This window comes from Asparagus officinalis, chromosome 7 (genome assembly GCF_001876935.1).
Source record: "Asparagus officinalis chromosome 7, Aspof.V1, whole genome shotgun sequence".
Classification (NCBI taxonomy): Eukaryota; Viridiplantae; Streptophyta; class Magnoliopsida; order Asparagales; family Asparagaceae; genus Asparagus; species Asparagus officinalis.
This window is the reverse complement of record NC_033800.1, coordinates 60,279,808-60,290,959: the sequence shown is the minus strand read 5'-3', so window position 1 is coordinate 60,290,959 and position 11,152 is coordinate 60,279,808. Positions and strand designations below refer to the sequence as shown.

The 11,152-nt window shown below is 35.4% G+C and overlaps 1 pseudogene; it reads right to left on the bottom strand.

Moving 5' to 3' along the window:
• Positions 267 to 10,787, bottom strand: LOC109847217 (annotated as a pseudogene).

Sequence of the window (11,152 nt, the reverse complement as noted above, 5' to 3'; positions counted from 1 at the left end):
ATTGATACATTCTTTTTTACAGCAACATAGGAAGAGAACAAATCTCTGTTGGAGCAAACATGACAGGTAGCACCTGTATCTAACCACCATTAACATTGTGTGTTGTTCCATTCTTTGGTGCTTTGCAATCCTTGGCAAAATGTCCTTGCTTCCCACAGTAGAAGCATTTGCCGCTCTTCTTAAAATCTTTCTTCTGAACATTCAGGTTCTTCAGATTATGGTTCTTCTTTTTGTTAAATGGCTTCTTCTTCTTCTTGGAAGAAGAACTAGTTCAGGTTCTTCAGATTATGGTTCTTCTTTTTGTTAAATGGCTTCTTCTTCTTCTTGGAAGAAGAACTAGTACCCTTCTCAGAGTTAGTAGTCACCATATTAGCAGACGCCTTCTGCTCAGTAAGGAGCTCGTCCTTCGTGCGAATCTGAATCTCGTCCTCGATCCGAATGAACCTCTTTAAATCAGACAGAGTCACCTGTCTTTTCCTTCTTCGAATGTCCGTGAAGAATGACATCCAAGATGGAGAAATCTTGTTGACAATTACACCAAAAATGAAGGTTTGACAAAGATTGATCTTTTTATCCTTCAGCTTCATAACAATCTTTTCAAGCTCTTTGACTTGAGGCAAAACCTCAGTGTCATCTTCGAATTTGAAGTCGAAAAACTTATCAATGAGATAAGACTTAGATAGTTTCTCCTCATCCTTGTATTGGTCCTCCAGAGCATTCCAGATTTCCTTCGTAGAGGGCTTATTAGTGTAAGCATCTGCCAGATGATCAGCCAGACAGTTAAGAAGATAACTCCCGTAGAAATGATCATATTTAGCCCAAGAGGCTTCAGACTCAGGGTCTTCTTCAAAGTCAGGTTTTTCCTCAGAAACCATATAGTAGATTTTTAGGAGTTGCATCCCGAAGATCACTTTTCGACGTCACGTTAAAGTTGGATCCGTCAAAATTTTCTAACTTGAGACAATCCACTCCAAGAGTCCTTGCAGGATCCATTGTAGATCAAAAATATTGTTTTAAGATTGTTAGAAATTATGGTTAAATCTAGAATAAAACAGAGAAGTTTTGATGTGCTGTAATTTTAAATTTTTTTAGTTTACTGCTGTGCGTTTGTGAAACGCTGTGCTTAAAGCAATATTTGGTCTACTCTGGTGCAAAGATCTCAAGGCCAAACTGCTTTCAGGAACAGCAGTACAGTACTCTGGTGTGCACCAACCCAGTACAATTAAGATCTCCTCGATCTATAAGACCTTTGGGTATAGGCAAAGATCTCCTCGATCTCAGAACCTTTCGGTTTTAGGGCAAGTTCTTGTGAGCATAGTTTCTACAGCAGTAGTACAATAACAACAACGTCAAGATATCATCGATCCGACGTTCATATTTCAAGTTCTCTAGCAAACTATAAGAGCTGCCCAAGGAGAGCTATTTATAGGCCTCTAAGACCAGCTCAAGAGTCACCCTCAATTAATGCGACTATTACAATTCATAATGGTAATTATGATTATAACATCAATGCATTAAATTACTCTAAATGTCATTGTAACTGTTGCATGCAGTAACTCCTGAATATGAGGCAATCAATGGACGTGTTACTAAGAAACGCGAAGGTCACGTCTTAGAAAATTAGACGAACATCGTCTGTAGGACGAACCTCATCGAACAGGCAAAACTCGTCGAACGAGCGAACCTCGTCAAACATTCTCGTTTGACGAGCGAACATCATCAAACAGGTGAACCTCATTTGACGAGCGAACCTCGGCAAGCATGCGAACCTCATCGAACAGGTGAACCTCGTTTGATGAGTGAACCTCGTCAAACAGGCGAACCTCGTTTGACGAGTGAACCTCGGCAAATAGGCAAACCTCATTTGACGAGCGAATCTCGTCTGATCTTGTGAATCAGTTGAACCTCAACGAACCTCATCTGATTTTGAGAATATTGCGGTCACACCCTTGTGCGAATGCCTAGCTCGTCCTCATGCTACGAAGCAGCCTACAAGGCAACCTTTGTGGTGACCATAGTGACAGCCAACGTGGCGCCAAAGGGCGCCACCTAGCCCCAATGCCTCTGTACGAAATGCGCCTAACAAAGCGCCACTTAGCACCTCTATTGACCTTCTTGTTTTGATGATGATTTAACAAATAATTTACATCTAATATTATTTGTCTAGTGTTTGCATTTTGTTATTTATTGTAGACAAACAATAAGTTGGAGGATGGATGGAATTACGCATTCACGATCATATCCAATGGAGGTTGGCGGAATTGTAGAGTTGAAGCCTATACAATTTAAGTTAAAGATCCAATTACAAGCTTCATCCAAGTTTACCAAGTTGAGCTACAATGAAGATCAAGATCAAGCTTGGGTAATTTAGTTTAGTAGTTTATATTATGTGTGTTAGTACCTTAAGCTCAATATAATATACACACACATATTTATTGGTTTCCATGTATATATATAGTTATATATATACATATATGTTTTGGTTTAGCTATATAGATATGAAACAATATATATTTTCATATATACTTATTTATATGTTTCATATTCTATTGTATTTAGAAAAATATTGTGTTTTTTATTATATGTGTATTTTGATAAAATACTATATTCATTGTTTATAGACTTCATAACAATAGTTTACATCTTTCTTCAAGTCTATAAAATCATTTTGTAAAGTTTCAAAATATGGTTTAGGCAAATGTCAAAATTCATATGTTTACATTTCTATGTTTTGGACCTCCTTACAAAATGATGATTTGGGAAGTCCTTTTTGAAAACCAGTTTTTGTAGCATGTGTATTATCATATCTACAATCATTTTCCAAAGTTTTACATTTTTCTAAATTTATTTGATATTTTTAAACAGGGTTTTAAAATCAGAAAATCAACTTTCAAACTGTTCTGTTCATGTATCAGTTTGCGGTCGACCGCCACGATCGACCGCACCTGAGTTTTTACCTGCAGAGTCAAACAGAAACTTTCGCGATCGACCGTCACGATCGACCGTCGGCGCGAATTTTCCCACTGTCGACCGCCACGGCCGACCGCCAAAGTCTCTGAAAAATTCTCAGCTTCGAAAGTGGCTCCCCCCCCCCCGCGATATTTTCACGGTCAACTGTCATATACTCCAACGGCTATTTTGTACAGAATCTGATTTTAGATTCTGTGGGTTTTTTGGTCTTTTGTTTAGGGTTTTTGGCTGAGGTTTTGGGAGGCTATATATACCCCTTTGATCTCAGTTCTTCAACAACCCAAGAGAATGTTTTAAAAGAGTTTAACAATGGTTTAAACTTATTTAGTGTTTGTTTAAAAGAGTGTTTAAGAAGCTTTTAAGCAATTGAGAGTTTTGGGTTTGTGAAATCAATTTCACAAGAGCTTGAGGAGATCCTATTGGTGCTTGAGCATCCAACCATCCTCCTTCAATCTCTTGATCTATTGAGAAGTTTTCTAAACTCTATTTCTAGCTTTATATCTATTTGCTTGTTTATTATTTTATTAAAGCTAGTTTTGTATTAAGTTTAGATTTGATTTATCTCTTTGTTACACACACCCACATTGAGCTTATTGTATTTTCATACATAGTATAGATTTGATTTATCTCTTTGTTACACACACCCACATTGAGCTTATTGTATTTTCATACATAGTATAATTGGGTTGGTGAGAGTTGTAACAATTGAGAGTGAGCTTACATTGAGTTCTCATCTATTGTAGAGAACAAATCATTTGTTATATTGTGAGATTGTAAAGTTTTCGGTAAGCTAGAAAACCGAGTGTGAGGAGTGTAGACGTTGATCGATGAACATTAAAAACTGACATTGTGAGTGTTTGTGAACGTTGATCGGTGAGCGTTAAAAACCGACATTGTGATGTGTAAACATTATTCGGGTGAGCGTAGAAAACTCGATTGTGATAGTGGATTCCTCCCCGGAAGTGGGGAGCGGAGACGTAGGACGGAAGGTCCGAACTCCGTGATCATTTGAGTGTGTTCGAGTTTGTCTTTGGCGCATTTGCTTATGCATTTATCTTATATCACCAATTGCCTTTACTCTTGTATTTTTTGCCCTATCACATTTGTAGTTTGATTAGGTCACCATTGTGTTAATTGTATATCCTTGCATATATCTCATAGTATATCTCATTGCTAGAATATTGTTCTTTGTTAATATTGATTATTCTTGCTTGTAACATATTGTATATCTCTCTTATAAGAATAATTTGTTATTATTTTTAATTGACATAAAATCGGATTAGATTAGCATAAGACCCTAATCATCCTCCCCCCCCCCTCTCTAGGGTCCAACAATTAGTATCAGAGCTTGGTGCTCTTTGATTTAAGGTCTAATCGCCTTGAGTTAAAGATCCAAGTTATCGTATTTTTGTGCTAATCTAGTTTTGTGATTTTATTGTTATCTTGCTTGCACATATATACATTATGGATATACACGGTGTACCTTATTTAGGTTATGCCATTAATGTTGCTCCTCGTTTAGATAATTTCTCCTATGCCCAATGGTCTGTTAGATTTAAACTCTTTGTTCAATCAAAACATTTTGATTTATGGGAAATTATAGATGATGATTATATTGTACCCACTTCGGAGAAATCCAAATGGAATAAAAATGATCACCGTATGTTTACAATGAACAATATTTTGTTAGAATATTTGCTAAATGCTCTTGATTCATCTATGCCTAACAAGTTTGTTCATTTTGATAGTGCTTACACCTTATGGAAATTTATTGAAGCACATCAAGGAGACTTGGAGGCGATCCAACAAGCTTTGAAGGCTTCCTCTTCAAGTTCCATTGGAGCATCATGCATACGAGCACTAGGCGATAGCCCTAGTGAGGTTTGCGAGTTCGAATCCACTAATGATTTATCTAATAATGAACTTGCTTGTGCTAGTGAAAAATTATTGCATGCCTATAAAAAATTACATAAAGATTTTATTGATTTACAAAGCAAGCATGAAGATTTGAAATCTGATCATTAGTTGTTAGCATCTAAGTTTGAAACTATTTCTAATGAAAATGTGATCCTTAAAGAAAATAATGAAAAATAAGTTTGAAACTATTTCTAATGAAAATGTGATCCTTAAAGAAAATAATGAAAAATTAAAATTGGATCATGTTTCTTTAACTTCAAAGAAAATGTGATCCTTAAAGAAAATAATGAAAAATTAAAATTGGATCATGTTTCTTTAACTTCAAATGTTGCTAGTTTAACTCATAAAAAAGATAAAACCATGTTAGAAGTAGAGAACATAAAAAATGATACTGCTTCTTTTATAAATGATTATTTATGTTCTACTTCTAAAGTTAATGTTAATATGCCTAATGATGAGTTGAACAATGTTAATGAAAAATTAAAATTGGATCATGTTTCTTTAACTTCAAATGTTGCTAGTTTAACTCATAAAAAAGATAAAACCATGTTAGAAGTAGAGAACATAAAAAATGATACTGCTTCTTTTATAAATGATTATTTATGTTCTACTTCTAAAGTTAATGCTAATATGCCTAATAATGAGTTGAACAATGTTAAAAACCGTATTTCCTCTTTAGATTCAACTCTAACTACATGCATTAACAACCACAAGAAGCTTGTGGATATGTGTGCCAAGTATAATGTAAAATCATCCACTCATTATGCACACATATATAGCAAAGTTTACAAGTGCTCCATTTGTGGTCGTAAAGGCCATTTATCTAAATTTTGCTATGATGCACACAAATATAAGAATGCTAAAGCTCATTGTGCATCTCATCAAGTTTCTTCATTACATACACATATACATGCACACACTCATAAAGTTCATCATAAGCATGCTCATGTGTTTAAATGTGATCTTTATGGACGTTATACATGCACACACTCATAAAGTTCATCATAAGCATGCTCATGTGTTTAAATGTGATCTTTATGGACGTTTTGGCCATTTGGCAAAATTTTGCTATGATTTGAAAAAGACTTCACTTTTGCCAAATGATTTTAAAAGACCACAAAAGTTTAAATGTGATCTTTATGGACGTTTTGGCCATTTGGCAAAATTTTGCTATGATTTGAAAAAGACTTCACTTTTGCCAAATGATTTTAAAAGACCACAAAAGTTTAAGTGTGATCATTGTGGTAGATTAGATCATTTGACCAAGTTTTGTTTTGATTTGAAGAGAGTTTCCCATTTGCAAAATAATTTTAAAGAACAATCTATTTTTGTAAATGAGTCTCGTGCACAACCGTTTGGTCAACATAAGCAAATGTTTCCTTTCCATTATACTTATTGTAATCGGAAGGGTCATTTGAGTAATTTTTGTTTTGACCATGTTAGTGCACCACATGTGCCTAAACGAGTTCATAACCCTAGGGCTTTGAGCTTTAATGATAGGGGTCATGTCCCTAAACAAACTGGCACCAAGAATACTTGGGTGCCAAAATAATTTTTAAGCTAAGAATTTGAGTACTTTTATTTTTCTTTTTTTTTGGTTTTAAAAAATGTATTTTAAACTTTTATGAAAACAATTTCTTTTATTGGTCAAACTCTTTTGTTTTTATGATTATTGGTTTTGTTTTGATGAGAGGTTTGTATTTATATAATCCTCCGGGTTTATTGGATGTTTATTCCTAAATCATGTTTACCGGATGCTTAAATGTTTATATGGGTTGTTACTAACTCAAGAGCTAGATATAGTTGCCTCTCTTGATTTTTAAAAATCAATGATGATTTGGCTTTATACTTTTAATAGTTGCCTCTCTTGATTTTTAAAAATCAATGATGATTTGGCTTTATACTTTTAAAGATGATTTTTTTTTCTTAGTTCATGATTCTTGTATGTTTTGTAATCTTATTTTTGAACTATAAAAATTTTGTTTTGATTTGTTCTTTTGAATTCATTATATAGCACAAATAGATGATTCAAATTTCATATATGCTTTATAATGTATTCTATGAGTACTTTGATCAAGTTCTACAAAGAAAATTCTCTTGATTGATCAAACATCATTTTTGAATATAAACTTTGATTTATGATTTCTTTTGATTAATTCGTTTTTATTTGAAAACTTTTTGCATGATTCTCATGTTCCTCTTCTTTTGTTTTCATAAATCTATTCTTTTATATGGCTTTTATATATATATATATATTTTTTTGTATTCATGAGACACTATTTTCATTTTGACATATTTATATGTGTTCTCATTGTCTTTTTGTATGTGAGTTATGTTTAGCATGTTTCTTGCTTGCTCACATATGTATGCCTTAGCATTCATTGCATATATTCATTAAGGCATTTTGATAGGGGGAGCAATCCCTATATCTTTCTATGTGTTATACTCACTCATGCATATTGATAGGGGGAGCTTTCGCTCTCTTCATCCCTTTGTTTCCTTTTTGATGTTGTCAAAGGGGGAGAAATATTGTGAGTATACATTTCCTTGTTTATATGCATGTGAATTATAATTTATATATTCATTTTCTTTCATGCATATATCCTCTTTGTAAATTGTTTGTCATCATCAAAAAGAGAGAGATTGTTGGCCTTCTTGTTTTGATGATAATTTAACAAATAATTTACATCTAATATTATTTGTCTAGTGTTTATATTTTGTTATTTATTGTAGACAAACAATAAGTTGGATGATGGATGGAATTGCGCATTCACGATCATATCCAATGGAGGTTGGCGGAATTGTAGAGTTGAAGCCTATACAATTCAAGTTAAAGATCCAATTACAAGCTTCATCCAAGTTTACCAAGTTGAGCTATAATGAAGATCAAGATCAAGCTTGGGTAATTTAGTTTAGGAGTTTATATTATGTGTGTTACTACCTTAAGCTCAATATAATATACACACACACACACATTTATTGGTTTCCATGTATATATATAGTTATATATATACATATATATTTTGGTTTGATAGTTTTTAAGTTTTACTATGAAACAATTGAATACAATTGGAAAACATATTTTTGTTTCATACTTATATGCATTCATCAATATCAATTTTATTTAGTTCCATGAAATCATGTTTTAGTGTATTATATGTGTATTTTGATAAAATACTATATTCATTGTTTATAGACTTCATAACAATAGTTTACATCTTTCTTCAAGTCTATAAAATCATTTTGTAAAGTTTCAAAATATGGTTTAGGCAAAATGTCAAAATTCATATGTTTACATTTCTATGTTTTGGACCTCCTTACAAAATGATGATTTGGAAAGTCCTTTTTGAAAACCAGTTTTTGTAGCATGTGTATTATCATGTCTACAATCATTTCCCAAAGTTTTATATTTTTCTGAATTTATTTGATATTTTTAAACAGGGTTTTAAAATCAGAAAACCAATTTTCAAACTGTTCTGTTCATGTATCAGTTTGTGGTCGACCGCCACGGTCGACCGTACCTGAGTTTTTACCTACGGAGTCAAACAGAAATTTTCACGGTCGACCGTCACCTTGAATTTTCCCACGGTCGACCGTCACGGTCGACCGCCAAAGTCTCTGAAAAATTCTCAGCTTCGAAAGTGGCTCCCCGCCCACGATCGACTGCCATATACTCCAACGGCTATTTTGTATAGAATCTGATTTTGGATTCTGTGGGTTTTTTGGTCTTTTGTTTGGGGTTTTTGGCTGAGGTTTTGGGAGGCTATATATACCCCTTTGATCTCAGTTCTTCAATAACCCAAGAGAATGTTTTAAAAGAGTTTAACAAGGGTTTAAACTTATTTAGTGTTTGTTTAAAAGAGTGTTTAAGAAGCTTTTAAGCAATTGAGAGTTTTGGGTTTGTGAAATCAATTTCACAAGAGCTTGAGGAGATCCTATTGGTGCTTGAGCATCCAACCATCCTCCTTCAATCTCTTGATCTATTAAGAAGTTTTTTGAAACTCTATTTTTAGCTTTATATCTATTTGCTTGTTTATCATTTTATTAAAGCTAGTTTTGTATTGAGTTTAGATTTGATTTATCTCTTTGTTACACACACCCACATTGAGCTTATTGTATTTTCATACATAGTATAATTGGGTTGGTGAGAGTTGTAACAATTAAGAGTGAGCTTACATTGAGTTCTCATCTATTGTAGAGAACAAATCATTTGTTATATTGTGAGATTATAAAGTTTTCGGTAAGCTAAAAAACCGAGTGTGAGGAGTGTAGACGTTGATCGGTGAACATTGAAAACTAACATTGTGAATGTTTGTGAACGTTAATCGGTGAGCATTGAAAACCGACATTGTGAGGTGTAAACGTTATTCGGGTGAGCGTAGAAAACCCGGTTGTGATAGTGGATTTCTCCCCGGGAGTGGGGAGTGGAGACGTAGGACGGAAGGTCCGAACTCCGTGATCATTTGAGTGTGTTCGAGTTTGTCTTTGGCGCATTTGCTTATGCATTTATCTTATATCGCCAATTGCTTTTACTCTTGTATTTTTTGCCCTATCAAATTTGTAGTTTGATTATGTCACCCTTGTGTTAATTGTATATCCTTGCATATATCTCATAGTATATCTCATTGCTAGGATATTTCTCTTTGTTCATATTGATTATTCTTGCTTGTAACATATTGTATATCTCTCTTGTAAGAATAATTTGTTATTATTTTTAATTGGTATAAAATCGGATTAGATTAGCATAAGACCCTAATCACCCCCCCCCAGGGTCCTAACAGCCTCAACCTGATTAGCCTGATCCCCGGCCGATTGGCCACGAGCCCACGGCCTACGAGCCCACGGCCCACGGTCCACGACCACCGATCTACTAGAACTTATAAATATATATATATATAACTCATTTTAGAAAGTGGTTTTGACCAAAAATCTAACAATATTTCCCATTCTTCCCATTGCATATGAACTGTAAATCATGAACCATCCCTTCTTGAACTCTGTCCCGTCAGGCAGCACTTCATCTCCTTGACATGCCATAGTATTCATTGGGACTGGAGGATACAGCCTCATCGCCTCACAGATGGTTGCATGTAGATACTGCATCTCCCTCAGTTCATCGAACTCAAATGTCTCCTTATTAGGATATTGTCCACGGACTCGAACTGTATTTATCTCTTTCAATATCTTCCTCTCCACCTCTGGCCTTGATGATAGAAGCTAGAAGAACCAATAACTATATCTCGTAGAAACTCTTCAGAGTATTCTTCATTTGTAATGAACCGTGACAGGAGGTCATCAGCTTGAGGTTTCTGAGTAGAAATCAGCCTCTCTTTCATCCTCGATCGAATGATCATTATAGAAAAATCATGGACAGTCTCAATAGACTCCCTAAGCCGTCGCTTTGATCCAATACCAAACAGCTTCTTGACCTTCCAGAACCATGTAATTGTGTAATGAAACCTTCCTGCGCTAAGATTAGCAGCGTCCCTAAAGGCGCTAGCAAAAGTGGAGGAGAGCTTAGTGGTCCCATCACTAGGCACATCCTCGGAAAGACAAGCTGGATCTTCGTTGAACACGACCATGCAAACATTATCGAAAGCATAACGCTCAAGAACGTCTTGAATGTCGACAATATCGCCATTCATGGCGGATTTCTCCCGTAAGGGCAGAAGCCTAGTGGCAGTCTCGTTCTGCACGCTGCTGACAACAAAGTTGCGAAGAGACTGGGTATTGAATTCATAGCTGGCAGTCTTCCACTGGACCTTCCAGAGGTGGTCGTCAATGTTGAAGATGTCAGTGCCAAGGAAATCCTTAAGGAGGGAGTTCACGCGAGGGCGCTTTGGGTAGTTGTCAAAGCTGGATTTAAGAATGTGCTCCAGAACGGTGGAATTGGCAGTCATGATGCGTCAGTTGCCAGGGTAGCAAAAGGTCAAGGTGCTGGTTGGTGTGGCTGTGAGGATTTCGGTGATCCAGTCTTGAAACCGATGGTGGTTCTTGATGAACTAGGTGTTGTGCGCAGCGGAAATTTCGGCAGAGTTTCTGGTGCACAATAAGAGAGAAAGATCGATAAGAATTCTTGTTTCTCAAAGGGAACAAGAATCTGAAAGCCTAATATCCCATCAAAGTGGGATATTAGCTCTTCCTCTCGTCAGCTCTAGGACTGCGCGTCGAGGGATCCTAAAAACTATTACAATGGCCACAAACTCAAACAATCAATTTTTACGTGGTTCGGCAAACTGCCTACGTCCACGGGGCAAGGAGGGGG